Raw genomic sequence first — 8,487 nt, 5'->3', positions numbered from 1 at the left:
TGACCAAATCCTTTCACACTCAAGTTCTAACCTAACTTGACATTGGCTATGCTAATACCTAACTATTCACTCTTAGTGCTAACCCAACTAAGAAAGGGATACCTTACAGGTACAAGATACAAGACACTTAACCAACCTAAAGAAATAAAAAAATAACTCTAGGCTTTTCTCTCAAGTGTATCACTCAGCCTTTTTCCACTCATGGATTTTACTTGAGCTTTCTCACAATGCCTTTTCTCACAAGAAATTACAGAAAGATAAACATAGAAAAGTGCATCACAATCTGTAAAACATGAAGGAGATTGACTTCATCAACAGCCTCTTTGCTATGTGAAAAACCAGCTTCGCAAGCCTTAGATTTAGTTCTTCAGTATTGGCCGAATGCTTCTTTGAAAGAAAGCATTATCCAAGCAGATGAACTTCTCAGAGAACTCTTCACAGAACACAACTCACCAAACTCTGGTTTTCTCTCCTTGGTTCTGAATGAGCACAAAGTCTTCTTTTATCTCCTAGCATGTTGTTGGGTTCTTCTTTCAAGGTCAACGCCTTGAGCTTTGAGCTTCACCAACCCACAGATTCACTTTTTTCCATTAAACCTTAGAGTAGAAACTTTGCTTCTGACTTCTTCATCTTGACTGAAAGCCATAAAGCAACAATTACAAGAGTTTTCCAATGGTCAACTTGATCTGAGCCCTTGAAAACCAACTTGGTCCCCAAGATATGTTTGAGACCATGAATTCACAGCAGAGAAGAATAGAAATCCTCTTTTTCATATAGCTCAAAATGGAGATACAGAGAGTTGAAAATAAAGAGAAGAAAGTGTGTTACATGTAAGAAGAAATGGGTTACCTTTAACCTAAGCTGGATTTGGTTTGATCTTGTTGATTTGACCTCAGCCTTTCTTGCCTAACATTCTCTTTCTTTCCTCTTCTTTCATAACTAGCTTAGGAACTAAGCACTTTTTCTTACTTTTTCTAAGTTCAGTGATTTGACTAAGACAGAGAGGAAAAGAACGTTGCTTTGGAGGCAGTGAGAAAGAGTGAAGACTTCAATCTTCTGTGAGAAGCTTGGTGTGATCAACTTGAATTGAAGGACACGGGCTTGGATCGGTTTTGATTAGCTTGGCCCGATGGTTTCTTTAGCTTCTTTCTTTGCTTTTCCTTGGGCTTTTAAATTTTTGCTTTCAACCCACCATCCTTGCTTTTTGCTTTACACTCCATTTGGGCTATAAAATTTGAATTTCGGCCTGCAACAATAAATAATTAGTAATATTCAATTTATAATTACTTAACACAAATTATTTATTTTGCCCAAAAATAATGTTTGTCATCACTAATTAATTTTAGTTAATTTCTTAACTCAACAATATTAGTATATTACTATTTTAAAAATTATTTACCAAATTACCATTTTTTGTAAACATTTTTATATTAACACCAAATTTTTAAGTCAATAAAAATAAACAATATTATGCATTAGTCTAAAGTCTTATACATTCTAAACATAAAATATTAACCTATAGTCTTATAATGACTAATAATATAAAATATTAAGGTTTACAATATTTAAATTCTACATAAGAATAATCATCATTTATCACTAATAATACAAAATATTAATTGTGTATAATGACCAGGCTACTGGGTCGGATCTGGGTGACCTAAGTTATGACCCGGTCCCAGTTTCACTCACTTTCCAGATTTCATTTCTTTTTCCCAAGTCAACCTCGGATCACTTCGAACTCATGTCTTCATGGTCCAAAATCCTTTGGGTCCAGACCGAATCTTCGAACCGGACCGAACTGTACACACCACTAGATGAAATCAAAATTGTTACATTATTTTCTTTTAAGATATAAATGGACGAATTAAAGTTACAATTATTTATGCATATATCAGTTTTCTAAATGGGCAAAACATGATATCAATTTTTCTAAGGCTGTTTTCATTAATTATTGACATAAACTATATATCCTTCCTGAAACTCAATTACAACTCTTACAAATAAAACATTTATATTGTGCAGTTTTCCTGCACATAATAATCTGGTTGAAAAAATTATTCATGTGAATGAAATATATGTTTGTCATCATAATAATTGTCATGTCGTTTTCCTGTAAATATGGGTGCAGACTTAGTTAAGATAGCATAGTCATAACTCATAAGTGATAGCTATGGCATATTCTTAAACTTAACAACTAAGGAGAGTTCTAACTTCTAACTTTGAATTGATATACGTCGCTTCACCTTGAAAAGCATATTGCCCATCCCACATCATGAATAATGGTCCTATTGCTATCTATTTTTTCCATCATTGAATTTAATTTGATAATGCACCTTGCCAATGCAATTTGAACACAGAAGCCTTAGCATGTGAACAAGATTTATTGTGTATTGTAATATATACTAAACTTTAATATATTCCTAGCTAGCCATTTAGAATAAATAACAGCAAAGAAGACTCTGCTCCATAAAACACAGAATACATACACACACGAATTACAATTTGTGTCTAAAGATATTAAGCCTGAGAGCCTATCTTTGGTATTAATCCTTCCTGGAAGTATACGCACCAACTGAAAAATTCAACTTTAGTGGGGAATAATAAGTCATTTCCATATTATGCCTAAACTTGTTGATGAGGCTCACAGGGCATTCATTAGGGGGTAGCTGCAGAAAGATTTATGAGAGACCGTTGACAAGTGTAAGACAGTACATTGGTTCAAGAGAAAGAAAAAAAAAAAGGGGGGGAAGAAAATCAGCTACTATTATTGACGAGTGTATGTTAGGATCTTATTGAAGATGCTTAATTTTTCCTAACAAGTTATGACCTTAATTAAATAATCAAAATAATTCCTTAAATTTCACTTTTGATTCAAATTGATTTTTTAAATTTAATTTTCATTAAGTTAAATTGTTCTTTTGAATTTTCTAACGTTAATTAAGTTCATCTTTATCCAATTTTTTGTCTATATTCATACTTTCACTTTATACTCCTTTTTATTTATATTGTTGAAAAATTTGGAAATTAATTTAACTCAGAGTTAGAATGTTTAACCATTTTTTTTTTGTTACGAGAAATGTTAGAGTACTAAGAGAAATTATTATTTTTTACTAATAGTTAGTTTTTAATATTTAAAATTATAAATTAAAAATATGCCGTTGAATTATTAAACTAAAAAAATTGGATTGATGACTAAAAATGATAGTAAAAAATAATAAATTTTGGTAAGGCTAAAACTGAAAGTAGCCCTTTTTATTTATCATGTCTTTCAAGGAGAGGAGTTTAAGGAGCTAGTATAGGTTCGAGCCCTTAAGCATTTTTCTTTTTCTTTTTTTGGGCCATTACGTAATTCGCATACTTATTCACTCGCTCACACTATTAGGAATATTCATAGATCGAATTCGATCTGCATATTTGTGGTTTCTATCCGAATCTGATCCAAAAATTATGGATATTGATCTAATCTGCAAGATTGTGACATCTGATCTGCACACTAATAATATCAGATTGCAGATTTTAAATAAGTATCCACATATCTACGGGTCCGCAAAAAATAAATAAGTAAGTAAATATTTTTTTATGTTTTATTTCAACTAATAATTATGATATATATATATAGTATTATTTTATTTTTATTATTTAAAAAATATGTTTAATAATATTTTAGAAATAAATATGTTTAAAAGAATAGAAAAAAAAGGATTCTATTGATATTTTTCAAATAAAAATAAACTTTTTCAAATATTTTTATATTTTGCGAATATATCCGATATCCGATCCTATCCAAAAATCAGATCCAAACTTAAAAAACGCAAATATTGAATCCAATTCGATGATTTTAGTGCGGATCAGATCGAAATTTTGACCATATTCAATTTGAGCTATTTGATCCGCATTCACCCCTACACACTATGAGATTATTAAACCGCTTCTCAGACTTAACTAAAATTTAAACTTAATACAACTCTTTAAGAGGCAGGTAAATCTACCATCTCATTCAAGTATCAGTTACTTAATTACTTTAAATATAAAGATTTTTAACTCCAAATAAACAAGTTAGTTTATAAAAGAAAAAATAACCATTTGTACACATAAACTTTGTGAAGGTTAACAAAAGGGACAAATGGGGAGTGCTATGGTGCTGAAACTAATACTTTTCAGCAGGTGCTGAAATGAACTGGCCACGCTATATAATGAACGCGTGTTACTGTTGGTGTGACAGGAGAAACTGTTAGTGTGATAAGAAAAAATCAGAAAGTAAGTGAAAACATCAGAATACAGTAATTAGTTAGGATGGTGTTGAATAATTAAACAAAAAAATTTGTATAAAGTGAGGTGGTTATAGATTGTTAATTTTTATTACAATTGGATTTTTCCTTTTTTTTGTTACAGTGAGATTTTTTAGTAAGTAGGTAGACTACTAGATTGGGCTTACATTGTGTAGGAATTAGGAATGATCCAATATTTTAAAAATAAACATTTTAATACTAATACATTAACTAATACTCCTACATAAATTAATTAGCTTAGTTCATAAATTCAAGGAAAAAAAAACTTACTTCATAAATTCTTATTTAATAAAAATTCTATTTGTGTCCCTAACGTTTAAATCGTCCTATTTGTATCCCTAACGTTTGTAAAAGTGATTCAATGTTATCCTGCAGTCAATTACATATCATGAACGCTTTAATTTGAGTTTTAAAAATTTCTTCTTGAAGTTAGAATACAAATGTCTGGGATAGAATTGATGATCCACTCCCAAAAATAGCTCATCAAAAGTTAAAATTAATTCCTACAACATTTACATAATTCACTTTTTTAGGGACATAATTAAATCTAAACACAAATAGTGGGTATAATATTAAAATCGAATACATTCAAGTGAGACCTAATTGAAAATGAATGCATCCAAGTAAGAATAATTGAAAAATATAATCTGATTTGTTAGTATAATTGTTAGTAGGATAACATTGAATCACTTTTATAAACGTTAGAGATACAAATATGACGATTTAAACGTTAGGGACACAAATAGGACTTACCCCAAACGTTGGGGACAAAAACGATACTTTACTCATATATTATTTCAGTTGATATTTTGAAAAATAAAATATTTAGTTTATTTGATAACAATTTAACCATTTATTATTAAATAAGAATTTATGAAGTAAGTTTTTTTTTTCTTGAATTTATGAACTAAGCTAATTAATTTATGTAGGAGTATTAGTTAATGTATTAGTATTAAAATGTTTATTTTCAAAATATTGGATCATTCCTAATTTCTACACAATGTAAGTCCAGTTTAGTAGTCTACCTACTTACCAAAAAATCTCACTGTAACAAAAAAAAAAAAGGAAAAACCCAATTGTAATAAAAATTAACAATCTATAACCACCTCATTTTATACAATTTTTTTTTGTTTAATTATCTGACACCATCCTGACCAATTACTGTATTTTGATGTTTTCACTTACTTCCTGATTTTCCCTTGTCACACCAACAACTTTCCTTGTCACATCAACAGCAACACGCGTTCATTATATAGTATGACCAGCTCATTTCAGTACCTGCTGAAAAATATTAGTTTCAGCATCATAGCATTCCCCTAACAAAAGTATCCATTAAACAAGGAAACTAACGTTATACCTATGAAAGATGGGTTTCACATGACAAAAGTATCTAAATCCTAATTTTTTGTTAACTCTTTGATAAAATTTCCAAATTATCCACACCCTTTATCTTCAACCTCAACTCCATCCCCATTTCTTCTTCCTAAAATTCCAAACTTTCATGTGTCTTCTTTTCTCTCTTCCAACCTTCTTTCCAAACCCTCGGCCACTGCTATCATCGTCTCCATTCTATATTTTTCATATATCATACACCGCCACCGCATCTAGCTCCTCCATTATTTGTTGTCACTACAACTACCTCGGCCTTTAATTTTCCATTTCTCTTGCCTCGATCATTATCTACGCTTGTATCAACCTCATCCGTCATTTCTCACCCTTGATTCTCCTTCCTTCACCACTCGTTGCAGCCACAATCACTTTGTCTCCTTCATCACTCGTAGTAATAATTTCTGCATATTCCATTATTTCACTTGTCGTTGTTGACTTTTTCGCCATCCACTTCTGATTTGTTTTTATTGTTAAATCTATTGCTAAAGTCTATGTTGAGTGGTGATAGTGGTTGTTGGTGGTGGTGAGTTGTAAAAATGGGAGAGTTTTTGGAGGGAGTGGCGGTGAATAAAAAAGGTGATAACAAAAGTGTGGTGTGTGACGAGAGTTGGGTGAAGGTGATAGGTTGAGTTTTAGATGGGGCGAAAGAGTTCATGGTGTTGCGACGATTATGAGTAGGGGTGCACATGATCCGGCCCAGCTCGAAGGCCCGGCCCGGTTCCAAACACTTTAGGGACTAATTTGGTGTGATTTCATCGGGTTTAGGGTCGGGTAAGGGTCTCAAAAATAGACCCGGTCATTATTTCGGGTCGGGTCCAGGCCATAGCTCGGGTCACCCGAAATCGGTCCGGTGACCCGGTCATCATACACAATTAATATTTTGTGTTATTAGTGATGGATCATGACTATTTTTATGTGGAATTTAAGTATTGTAAACCTTAATATTTTGTGTTATTAGTCATCATAAGACTATAAGTTAATGTTTTATGTTTAGAATGCATAATATTGTGTTATTTGTATTGATTTAAATATTTGGTATTATTAGACAATATTAGTATTGATTGTGGTTATACTTTAATTTTGAAGAAGGGTTGGTTTTTGTTATATTTTTCTAAGTGAATTTTACCATGTTAAATAATGGTTGGAATTTTGAAAATTTGGATATTTTTACATGCTAGGTTACAAGAAGATATCAACATCCATTAACGGCTCGATTTTCACCCGATTTTCACCTGATATAATTGTGGCCTGAAAGTATATTGGTTTCATCGGGTTTAGGGTCGGGTTCGAGTCTAATAAATAGACTCGATTTATATTTCGGGTCGGGTCTGGGTCACATTAAACCCGGCTTCACCCGACCCATGTGCACCATTAATTATGAGAAGGGGGCAACTATATGATAGTAGCGGAATGGTATAAAATTCGATGTGGGGGTTTGAAGGAATAGTATTGGACAGTAGACCGATAATAAGTGTGAAGAGTGATAATCGTGGTAGTGGCGATGACAGGTGGTTGATGGAAGAAGAAAGTAGTGATAATGATTATGAGAAATTTATGTTAAAAGTTTAGAATTTTAGAAAGAAAGAACAACAATAAAATTGAGATTGAAGATAAAAAGTGAAAATAATTTAAAAATTTTATTAAAAAATTAACAAAAATTTAAAATCTAAGTATACTTTTCTTGAATTTGCGACTTTTTAAAAAAGTATAAAGAAAATATATTATTTGAATTATAACTTCTTGGCAACAAAACAAAACACTTAACTGACAGATAAAAATTGAAAAAAAATATTTTGATTATTAACCGTTTGCTTTTATTGTACTACTACATACATTCTCATCAGTATTGATTGATGTCTTGGCTATAAGTTCATGGAAGCATATATTACATGGGACATATGTGTGTACCCTTGAACTAATCGTGTGAGTGAGTCATGTGGCTTTGATTCAATTGGAACAAAAGTACAAACATGCACTACTACTACTACTACTGTTCATGAGAGAGAAGGAAATATATACTCTATAAAAAAGGGTGTGAAATTGCAAAGTCATAGTTGAACTTTTTGCCCTAATTAATTTCACCTGTCATACTTATTTCATGGCGCGTCCATATCTCCCTTATTAGTGCTGGTGAGTTTTCACAATGAAACCCGTACTGTATTGTATTAAATGGAAATTTATTTGGATTCTTCATCTAAATGGTATTTCGTAACAAACCAAACTTCAACTATCACAGTAAAATTAAATTCAATAATCGGCAAAAGGTGCTATGCTTTAAATACTTTGCTACCTACTTTTATATTTTTTCTTTTTTAATTAAACAAATTCACCGTCTCTTGCCTTTAATAATTATATTTTTTCCTTCAAGATAAATGTAGGTACAGCTAGCATCCTAATGATTTTAATATCTTGTATTCTTGTTACACTTTACTCTTATTTATTACACATGTACTTCCTCTAATGTAACACAGTCATTAACACAGTCCTAACTGTGTAAGTAGTAAGTACACATGGCAAAGAGATTAAAAGCGATGACCATGATTGAAACCAAGAAGGCCCCCGTTGAGCTTCTCTTTGACAAGTGTCTTTCGTTTGAGGGGAAGATAATTTATAAAACTCCTACGCTTTAGAATTAGGAGCTTCTAGATCAATAAGAAACGAAAACATATAAATCCAATTCAGGAACAAACAAAAATACCATCAACAAACAAATAAATTCAATTATTTACAATTTTTTTTTAAATTATTTTTTTATTTCTTTTTTCTTTTTCTTCTAAATATTCCAATTTCATCTATCTACCATTAG

Source organism: Arachis ipaensis, chromosome B08 (assembly GCF_000816755.2).
Source record: "Arachis ipaensis cultivar K30076 chromosome B08, Araip1.1, whole genome shotgun sequence".
NCBI classification, from domain to species: Eukaryota; Viridiplantae; Streptophyta; class Magnoliopsida; order Fabales; family Fabaceae; genus Arachis; species Arachis ipaensis.
This window is presented reverse-complemented; position numbering follows the sequence as displayed.